Genomic DNA, 9863 nt, shown 5'->3' on the forward strand with positions numbered 1-9863 from the left:
ATCGCAAGGGGACTTACGTTTGAATTCCTGAATGCTTGATTTGTTGGAACTTGATCATCTGATGTTGCTATATGGTGATGTTGTTTATCCTAAACTAGCTCAAGTTTGAAAAAATGGCAAAAGGAAAGGGTTGAGAGAGTCTATTCTAAGACCTAGAATGTAAGAAGATAGTTGAATGATTAGTTGGAATCCTATTGGGCAAGGTCTCACCATCAAATTGAACAATTTGACACAAGCTTAGTGCAATCTTCTAAGGATGTTTCAAAGATGTTCAAATCATTACCATCAACATTGATCACCATTCAAGTTAATTCATAAGCAATGGATGTATAACGATTTGAATTTGAGCTCATATCACTCTAGTTGACCACGCAAGGCACACTTACAATCAGCAAGAGGCTAGTGGTATGGACAAACCGAATTCCACACAAATTCATTCAACAATTTCTTCCATTCAATCTAATCCACATGAAAATAAATTGAGAAGTAAATACCATGTGAGCTGTTGAAATAACAAATCAAATTCATCATAACTTCAATGAAATCAATTGTTCTTTACAACAAGGTTTAGCAACAACCTTTGCCTTCTCCTAATCTAAGTTCTATTCTAATTGCTATTCTATTCTCTCTATTCACTACTCTATTCCGTACTAGCCAACTATTAACCATTAACCTTTACAAATGAAGAGTTTGAGCTTTATATAGAGAGCTCATTTACAATGAACGGACAAGATTGATTCTCCATCAATGGCCAAGATTTTACAAAGAAAACCTAATTAGGGTTTGCTACAACAAACTCTCAACCAATGAGAAAATCACATTCAATGAACGTGGACTAATAGATATCAAAGGTAGGTACATTGGAGTTTGTGCATTCATATATGAGCTTGATTCATTAAACTTGGACGTGTTGAAGTGGAACCTTTCTGATTGGTGGAGGTAGTGATTGGGACGATGACTAGGATTCCACCTTTATCTTGCACTTCATAGTCTTCATTTGATTCATCATCATGAAGGGATATCAAGAGATATCTCTTGATACTCAACATTCTCTAGCTTGCTCAAAGTAGTGGTGATGAGAATTATTGATGTAGTTGAGTCCTTCCATCCTTGCTTGCTTGCCTTGGAGTGATTGTATAACTTCTCCTTAAGATACTCACTCTAATCTTCTTCCAACCTGATCCTTTTGATCTCTTTCCTTACCTCCTACAAAATAAACAATTGGGCATCAAACATACATGGTATATAACCTTTACATACTACTTAGTCCCTCATTCTGATTTTATGTTATTTTCTCTAAATTTGATCAAAGAGGATTGATAATAATCAAGGATCTTGTTGTAGCTTAAGGGATTTTGCCTTGTGGAAGATGAATTTTCTGCTCTTTAGATGAATTTGGACTACTCAATAATGAAATTTGCTTCCCTTTTGACAAATTCACTCCTCCTTTGTTTAATTCTGATGCTCTATGATGAATTCATCCCCCTAAACATCAGATCCACATCCTCAATACTCAAATTTGTCTTCCTTGATCATCAGGTCAACACCTTCAATGTCTAATTTTGCCCTTGTGCCGCAGCAACTCACCTATATTCTGATAAAATTCACTTATGTGCTGACAAAATTTGATGTCTAGCTAGAGAAATTTGTTGTCTTGCTGGTCAAGTTCAGTAGGTCTGCTCTCAAATTTGCACTTGGAGAGAAGAATATACTTGAATTAATGGTTGAAATGAATGTTTTAACCCTTCCTTTATAGGTGCTTAAAGCAAGAGTCATGTCCCTTGAGTGCATGGCCGACTTGATTTACTAAAAAACTAAATTGCTTCTATCATGCCAGCTGACTTGATAGATTAGACTCTCCCTTCTACCAATTCAAATTTTTGAATTGATCATGGCGCCAAAATGCTTGTCTTGTTGAATTTCACTCTAGGTCTCTTGCAATGTACACACAATTCACTTGAGGTAGTAATTTTTCTCTATGTCCTTTCCAAGGACATAACCTATAATGCCATTCGCTCCCTGTCCTTTGGAAGAACAGGTCCTATATCAAAATTTTGCCCTCTATCCTTCAGAAGGATAGGCCCTATAATTGATGTTCACTCATCATCCTTTAAAAGGACATAACCTATATCAAAAAAATCACTTGATGACCTGTGGGCGGTACGCCATCTTCACATCGGTTTGTTTTATGTCCTTTGAAAGGACAAGGTCAAGGTAGGTGTTTTGGTCCAGGTCCTTAGCAAGAACATGCCCAATATGAACATGATATTTTTTCTCTATGCCCTTGACAAGGACAAGACTTATAATGTAGTTCACTCTTTGTCCTTGGCAAGGACAGGACCTATAATGCTATTTTTGCTCCAAGACCCTTCTAAGAACAGCTTCAAACGATAAAGTTCACTCTTGGACCACGGTAAGGACAAGGCATGATTCTAAACAAGGTTCACTCTAAGACATATTCAAGTTCGCTCTAGACCATCAGCAGGGACAAAGCATGTAGATCGCTTTGGACCCTCAGCAAGGACAAGGCATGGTGATAATTTTGCCCAATGTCCTTTGGAAGAACAGGACCTATATAGCAATTTTTACTCTAGGACCTTTCTAAGGACAAGCTTCAAAAATGGAATTCGTTCTATGTCCCTTGAAAGGACAGGCCCTATAACAAAAATCATTTCATGCTCTATCCAAGGACAAGGTCTAAAAGATTATTCGTTCCAAGTTGATGCAAGATACATGGTTAAGTGAAGAAGTTCGATCAATGTCCTTGATGAGAATTTCTCTCTATGACCTTGGTAAGGACAAGAATCAAAACATAATTCACTCACCGTCCTTTAGAAGAACAAGGTCAAGGTATGTAAAAATTGCTCAATGTCCTTTCCAAGGATAGGGCCTATATGACAAGACTTAGCAGTTCACCTTAGGACCTTACAAGGACATGGCTTGAAACTCACCACTTCCTTTTACCTCATCAATTTAAGTCTTAAGTTTTCCAATTTCTTCACATGAAAGCCTCATCAATTCGGTGCCCTAAGAACACCTATAGAGGAAATTCACTCTGTGAACTTCGGAAGGACAAGAGCTAAAACAAAATCTCGCTCTTTGTCCTTAGGAAGGACAGGATTTATAATGAAAATTCACTTTTTGTCCTTAGGAAAGACAGGATCTAAAATGAAAATTCGCTTTGTCCTTTGGAAGGACAAGGTCTTGGTAAAGATTCATTTTAAGACTTCTCCAAGGTACACATATCCAAGTTTTCTCTGGACCCTTAGTAAGGACAAGGCATGAAGTTTTCCCTAGGACCTTTGGAAGGACAAGACTTGAAGGAAAATTTTGCTCTATGCCCTCTGGAAGGACGTCAATTCAACATCCGCCTTAGGATGTATCCAAGGAATTTCGCTCAATGTCCTTAGGAAGGACATGACCTTGAAGATAAAAATCACTCTTGGGTCGTGACAAGGACAAGACTTGATTAAAAAATTCACTCTTGGACCTTCAGAAGGTACAAGAGTCTATGTCCTTGGCAAGGTACAGGGTCTCCTGTGAAATTCAAGGAGGACACAATTCATTCAACCAAGGTTTACTTTTGCAACTAGAAATATGATCAGATAACACAAGAAATCTAGGCATGATCCAAGGGGTTCTAGATCTACTTTCATGCTCACAACCAACTATTTTCACTCAACCCTAAGGAGATTGACTTGACTTGATGAACCCTCTAGCTATTGGAGAAACTCTATCCCTTCAATGCAAAGACTCTAAGACAACCTAGAAAGCAAAAAGTGGGGGTTCCCCATTTGCAATGGGGCAATTTGTGAATACCTCACAATAGAATGATGTGATTTGTTGTTCTCACAAAGGGACTTATGCTTTCATTGGAACTAGAATACTAAATTGACTTGAACTTCAAATAAAAGACAAAGGCATAAGGGTTAAAGAATCTAAACTATGAACCTAAGGACAATGGTGATAATAGATAATGCTAGATAGACAAATTCCTTACATCAAGTTTTGCTTTACCATGATAATCAACAACTACACAAAACTCATGCGATCTCCAAAGGTACTGAATGATTTTATAATACAAACATCCATTTAAATACCCAATGTTGGCACAATCCAAATGAACATCAATAATCGAACTATTGCCAAATGAGGTTCAAACTAACGATACAAAGTAACTTGCAATCAACAAATCACAAATGGTATGAACCAAGAAATTAATTACATATCTCCACATTTCTCCATCACAATCAATTAATTTCAACTAAAACTTGAGAAATAGAAACCATACAAAATGTAAAAACAACACATAAAGATCCATCATATCTTCAATAAAAATCATGTATTAATTTCGACATAGCCTTCACTACAATTTCTAATCTCCCCCTCCTACCACAACTCCTAACAATCTATTCACTATTAACTATATATCCTTTACAAATGAAAAGGCCAATCCTATTATAGACTTCCCATTACAAATGAATTCTGATTTTGTTGTATTGAATTCACACTCAATCCACTTTTGCTCTACTCCTGAATTGATTTCTTTGAATTGCAATGTAAAATGACTTGTATGATCTTTCCTTTATATGCCTCTCATGAAACACTTCACCATTGAAAAAGGGATTAGCTAAAGGGGGTTTTTTCTCCTCTTGTTTTCTTTATTTTCCCCCAAAATCCAAATTGTACTCAATTTGAATCACATCGGCCAGGTCTTTGTACATTTAAAAATTAATTTTTTTGGAAGGAAAAAAATTTGTTTGTCTCCTCAAGTTGGCTAGGCTTGATTTGATTTCACCTCTATGCGTAAAGACATAGTGGAGATTTGGAGTGTGCAAGAACTCAACACCCAAATGCAAGTGGAAATTTGATTTGTGCAAGAACTCATGGGTGGTTTGTGTAAGGATTTCCAAGTGGAGATTAGGCTTGTGAAAGAACTCTTGAGTGAAAATTCCCTAATGCTAGGAACCTCCTTTCACAAATTTATTCTTGTTCCAAGGTTGCCTTCATTTTCATTTTCAACCCTTTCACTTGTGAAGAACAAATTTCTCAATTTTGTGAGTCATTCAACAAGAACTAAAACTATACTCAGGTAGTTTGGATGAATTAGATGCTAAAAGACATTATCTAGAGTTGTGTATGATGAGCCTACTATTATTTACTATGACAATTCAAGCGCTATTAATACTTCCAAGAATATTTTACTACACTCTAAAACAAAGAATATATCAATTAAGTATTATTTCTTGAGGGAGAAGGTTAGTGATGAAGATGAAAAACTGGAGTAAGTATCTATAAAGGATCAAATTGCAGATATTTTCACTAAGCCTTTTCCTATAGATACATTTGTGTATTTGAGAGATAAGTTAGGGGTCTCTGCCCCTCCTAATGAGAACTAGGTTCATTGAGATGCATCAATCCAGTGGACTTCACAGTCTTATCTTCTTATCCGGGTTGATGAGTTGGTGCTGCTACTTAGCTAAGGTAGTCAGTATGTTGTTCAGATTTGTGAGTTTATCCTAAGGGGGATATTTTTTCCTTCTTAGAGGGAGAGTTTGTCAGCTTTGGGGAGAGAAGATTGATGAGTATGTCTTTGGCATTGCTATTAAAGGGGGAGAGAAGCATGTGAAAAAATGCCTATCTTTGGAGCATTGTGTTCATGGTCTTAGGGGGAGTCTATTGGTGTTGATTTATTCCTTTAAATTGATTATTTTTCACATTCATATGTTTCCATCAATGCCAAAGGAGGATATTGATGGATATTGTTGCGACTAGGATATGTTGTTGTCATTGATGTCAACATATTCCTGTGTTTTGGTGTTGCAAAGAAATGTTTTGGTGATCTAGTGTTTGCAGTGAGTTGATATGGTTGGTTTATCTATTTTCTATGCCAAAACAACTCAAGATACTTCATTGTTTATTGATTCCATGATGTTATGTGGTGATTTGATAGAGTAGAGGATTCTGGTATGGAGGTTCATTTTCAATGTTCAATGTTATAGTGTTCTAGTGTTTGATCTGTTGTGCTCTAGTATGATCATATCATGTATTGTGGATTTGGGAGTGTTTGGGATGTTCATGTGTATCTTCATTTTAGATGGTTCATGATTTGATTCTCCACAAGTTATCTTTCTTGTCCGAGTTGCTACTATTAAGTGTTATTGAGTGTTAGTGTGTTGATCAATGAAGATTTGAATAAGTGGTGTTGGTATAGCTATTGTGGATGGTTCTAACATGCTTGTTGGTGTTTCCTAATCATGTCCTATTTGTTATGATGGTTTGCATTGATCACTGTGCATGTTCTTGATGATCTTATGGGTTCGGTGATATTCTTCATGTTATGTTGTATTTCTGATGGTGTAACATGTTGTAGTTGAGCTTGGCGAGAATTCCAATGGTGGTGTGTGTTCGAGGAGTTGATTTGGGTCCATGATATGTTATTTATGATATTGTATTGGTTTGCAGGTTGATTTATGTATTGTGGGGTGTAATTTTGTAATTAGGTGTTGAGGATTTGGTCGACCTTGTAGTCAAGGTTGATGATCTATATAGATGGGTGTAATATTCATGTAATTTGGGTGTAGGTGTTCAGTATACATTATCAAAGATGGGTGTATGTGTGAACAAGAGAATTCATATTTCGATGTGGTGTATTGGAGAAAGTGTGTGGTGTAGGGTAGACATATAAGCTTAATCAGAACTGTCATCAGGCATTAGCAAATGCTATTTTTGTAGTTCATATTTTCCAGATTGTAGTCCAAACATTATTGTAAGATAGTGAACCTTCCCCGAGGGTTGTAGCCTTCTAGGTCATTTTAATTTGAGTAGTGAGATCTAGGTAGTGTGCTTGAATGCCTATGCATTCCCCATTACAATATTTACACATACAACTGCAAAGTATCATGTCATTGTGGGTAGGTTCCCACCATGGTTTTTCCCTTAATCGGGTATTCCACGTCAAAAATATTGGTGTTATGTGTGTTTTTGTTATTGTTGTTATCTTTCTTTTTGCTATAGTTGATTAGATCTAAGATTGTGCTTAAATTGTATAGTCCAATGAAAATTGATTCAACCCTCCCCCTCTAAGTTTTCCTTCCTTGTTGTTGCCAACACAGTGTAGGTCAAGGCAAGCTCCAATAAATATCAGATGCTATAACTACAACAGATCTAGACACATGGCAAGACAATGCAGAAGGAATGAGGTTAAAGCTCCAAATAAACCAATAAAGAGAATCAATGTAGATGATGTGAAGGCCAAAATGAAGAAGATCTGGAAAAAGAAGGAAACTTTCGATGCACCCATCTTTGGTGCATATACTTCATCTCGAAACTGAAGAACATGTGGCTTTGGCCCAGGGGGAGATCAACAAAAAATCTTTTTGCCTACCATTGAAACTAAGGCTGCAGTGACGGCTTGGCAAAGTGTGTGTAAATCTAGAAAAGTGCGTTAAGTTATAGCTCATCATAAAAATTTGGCATGTTATTGGATGGGAAGTTAAAAGAGGATTTTCGACGAAGTTTTATCCCATCAAAAATAGAAAGAGAATTGTAAGTGTTGAAGGTGATCAAGGGATTTAGTGTTTCCTAGCAAATTTATCTGAGTTGTGGTCCATTGAATCTACTTTCATGGATACTCCTGTAGTTATTGACATCATGACTGAGCCTTGCCTAGTATTTGAGAAAACTTCATACAAGGTGATGGAGACTGATCCAACAAAAACATTTTGTAGTATACCAGTTGGAGTTGTGTTGGCTGAAGATATTTGGTCATACATTCATGTGAAGCTTGATGAATTCACTAACCATGGGAAAATATTGAGTTTGTGGATAGACAAGATGATGGGAAACAATCTTGAGGTAAACCCTGATAAAAAACCCTAGTTGAAAATAAATTTAATGCTTGGAATAATTTTCCAAATGTTTGTTATGAAGATAAATAGGTAATAATAGCAATGAGTAGAGTCCATGATGAGTTCTTATGGTTAGATCAGACCTATCTTATCACTAAGAAATTAATGAGGGTTATTACTATTTTGAGTGATTTTGAGGCCAGTTTTGTTTTGAAATTAGCGAAGAACAAGAATTTAGTGGAACTAATAGGGGCAACTTGTGACGAGTGATCCCTGTCCATCACTTCTGCTAAGAACAAGGTTGTAAAGTATCTATCAATGATGATAGGAAACAAAATTTACTTCATTAACCAACACAATTTCACTTATGCCATGATGATAAACATGAATTATGGGATAATAGAGTTAAACAAGGATTTTGAAATATGGAATATTGAGACGACAATTCCTAGAAAACCTTGCATAGTGCAAAAAGAAGAAACACCTTTTCAAGTATGGAACCATAGCATTGTGTATTTTGTTCTATTTCCTACAAGAAGTTCTTGATCAAGGAAGAGTACTTTGGTCTCTAGAAAGACCGGTAGGTCATCAAATTACATAGTGGTTGAGGAGATTCCCTAATGATGTGGCAAAGGAAAATGCCTTCACCTCCTATTTTTCTTTGTTTCAACTCAACATGCGGAGGAGACAAAGGATTCCCAAGGAAATATTGAAAAATACAAAGAAGATATCACTTTCATGTTTACAACTGACAAATCCTACTTGGAGGCTCTTGTCCAAAGGAAAATTTGGATTCCACCATTTGTTTATGAGGTTACCAAGGACATGATAGAAGGTACAACTCAGCTATTGTTGAAGAGCATTGTGGATGAAATGCAAGAAAGATTTGGAATAGCAGCTGAGAAGTCTTTGAAGATTCAAATGGAACATTACCAAGAAAACGTAACTGAAGAGGAGATTATAGAGTATAGGCATTCTAGAGGACTAGCTAGTTCACCCGGAACCTTTGCTAAAGGGAATCTAAAGGTACTTCCTCCAAAGAAAAGAAGTAGAAAGATGCAAAATGGAAAACCATATAAATTGAACCTGAGGAAGAAGAAGAACCAGAGAAATATTGGATACAAGTTTGTAAATCCAAAGTCAAGAAACTAAAGAGACCCCTTGATGTAGATAACCTAAAAGAGGTAGGTAATCTCCACAATGAGGCTAGTAATGAAGATAAAGTTATTATACTAAAATCCTTTTTACTATGTATTGTTAAGCTAGGCATGGTTGTAGAAGGATTTAGAAAATATATACCAGGATTATGGAAAGAATTAATTAGGATTAGACAAGTTGAAATAGAAGAAAACCAAGTCATTAAGGATCATGATTTTGATTTTATTAGTTTTGCTCTTTGGAAGAAAACAAAGCCAGTCTTATAGAAGCCTATAAGACAGAATGAAGGGCAAAGAAACGTTTGGGTAGTCTCATGTCAGGAGAACTAGATGCTATAGAAAAACTTAAAGAAGAAGTCATTGAAAAGATAATGCCTATAGCTAAGAACTGTGGAATGTTACCAACTACTGATTCTGATACTGCCATTGGTATGTCTAAGGATATGATTTCTAATCCTATTGATAATGTGCCCATTATGGATGATGAAATGAATGTACCTAAAACTTTTGTTGGTCCTCCATTAAACAATGATTTCATTAAAGGTAAAGAAATAGATAGCTCAGGTGACAAAGGTCAAGAAGGATAGTGATCAGATAGGTGTCAAGATTGGTACCAATTTGGGTACAACTGATGAATCTTGGAAGAGTTTGTTCGTCTCACCTCTAAACATCCAACCCATAACTTCATCTAAATTGATAGTTGACTTTACTAAGGTTGATCCTGTACAAAAATTTCAGATTGGAGAAGCTTTTCTATCTTTCACCAAATAGGACTTCATAGGTGAGTCACATAAGATGGATAAAATTGTTGAAGAATTACTTACTACACTTCATGATGCTATGCTTGAATGTGAAT

This window comes from Cryptomeria japonica, chromosome 8, assembly GCF_030272615.1.
Source record: "Cryptomeria japonica chromosome 8, Sugi_1.0, whole genome shotgun sequence".
NCBI lineage: Eukaryota > Viridiplantae > Streptophyta > Pinopsida > Cupressales > Cupressaceae > Cryptomeria > Cryptomeria japonica.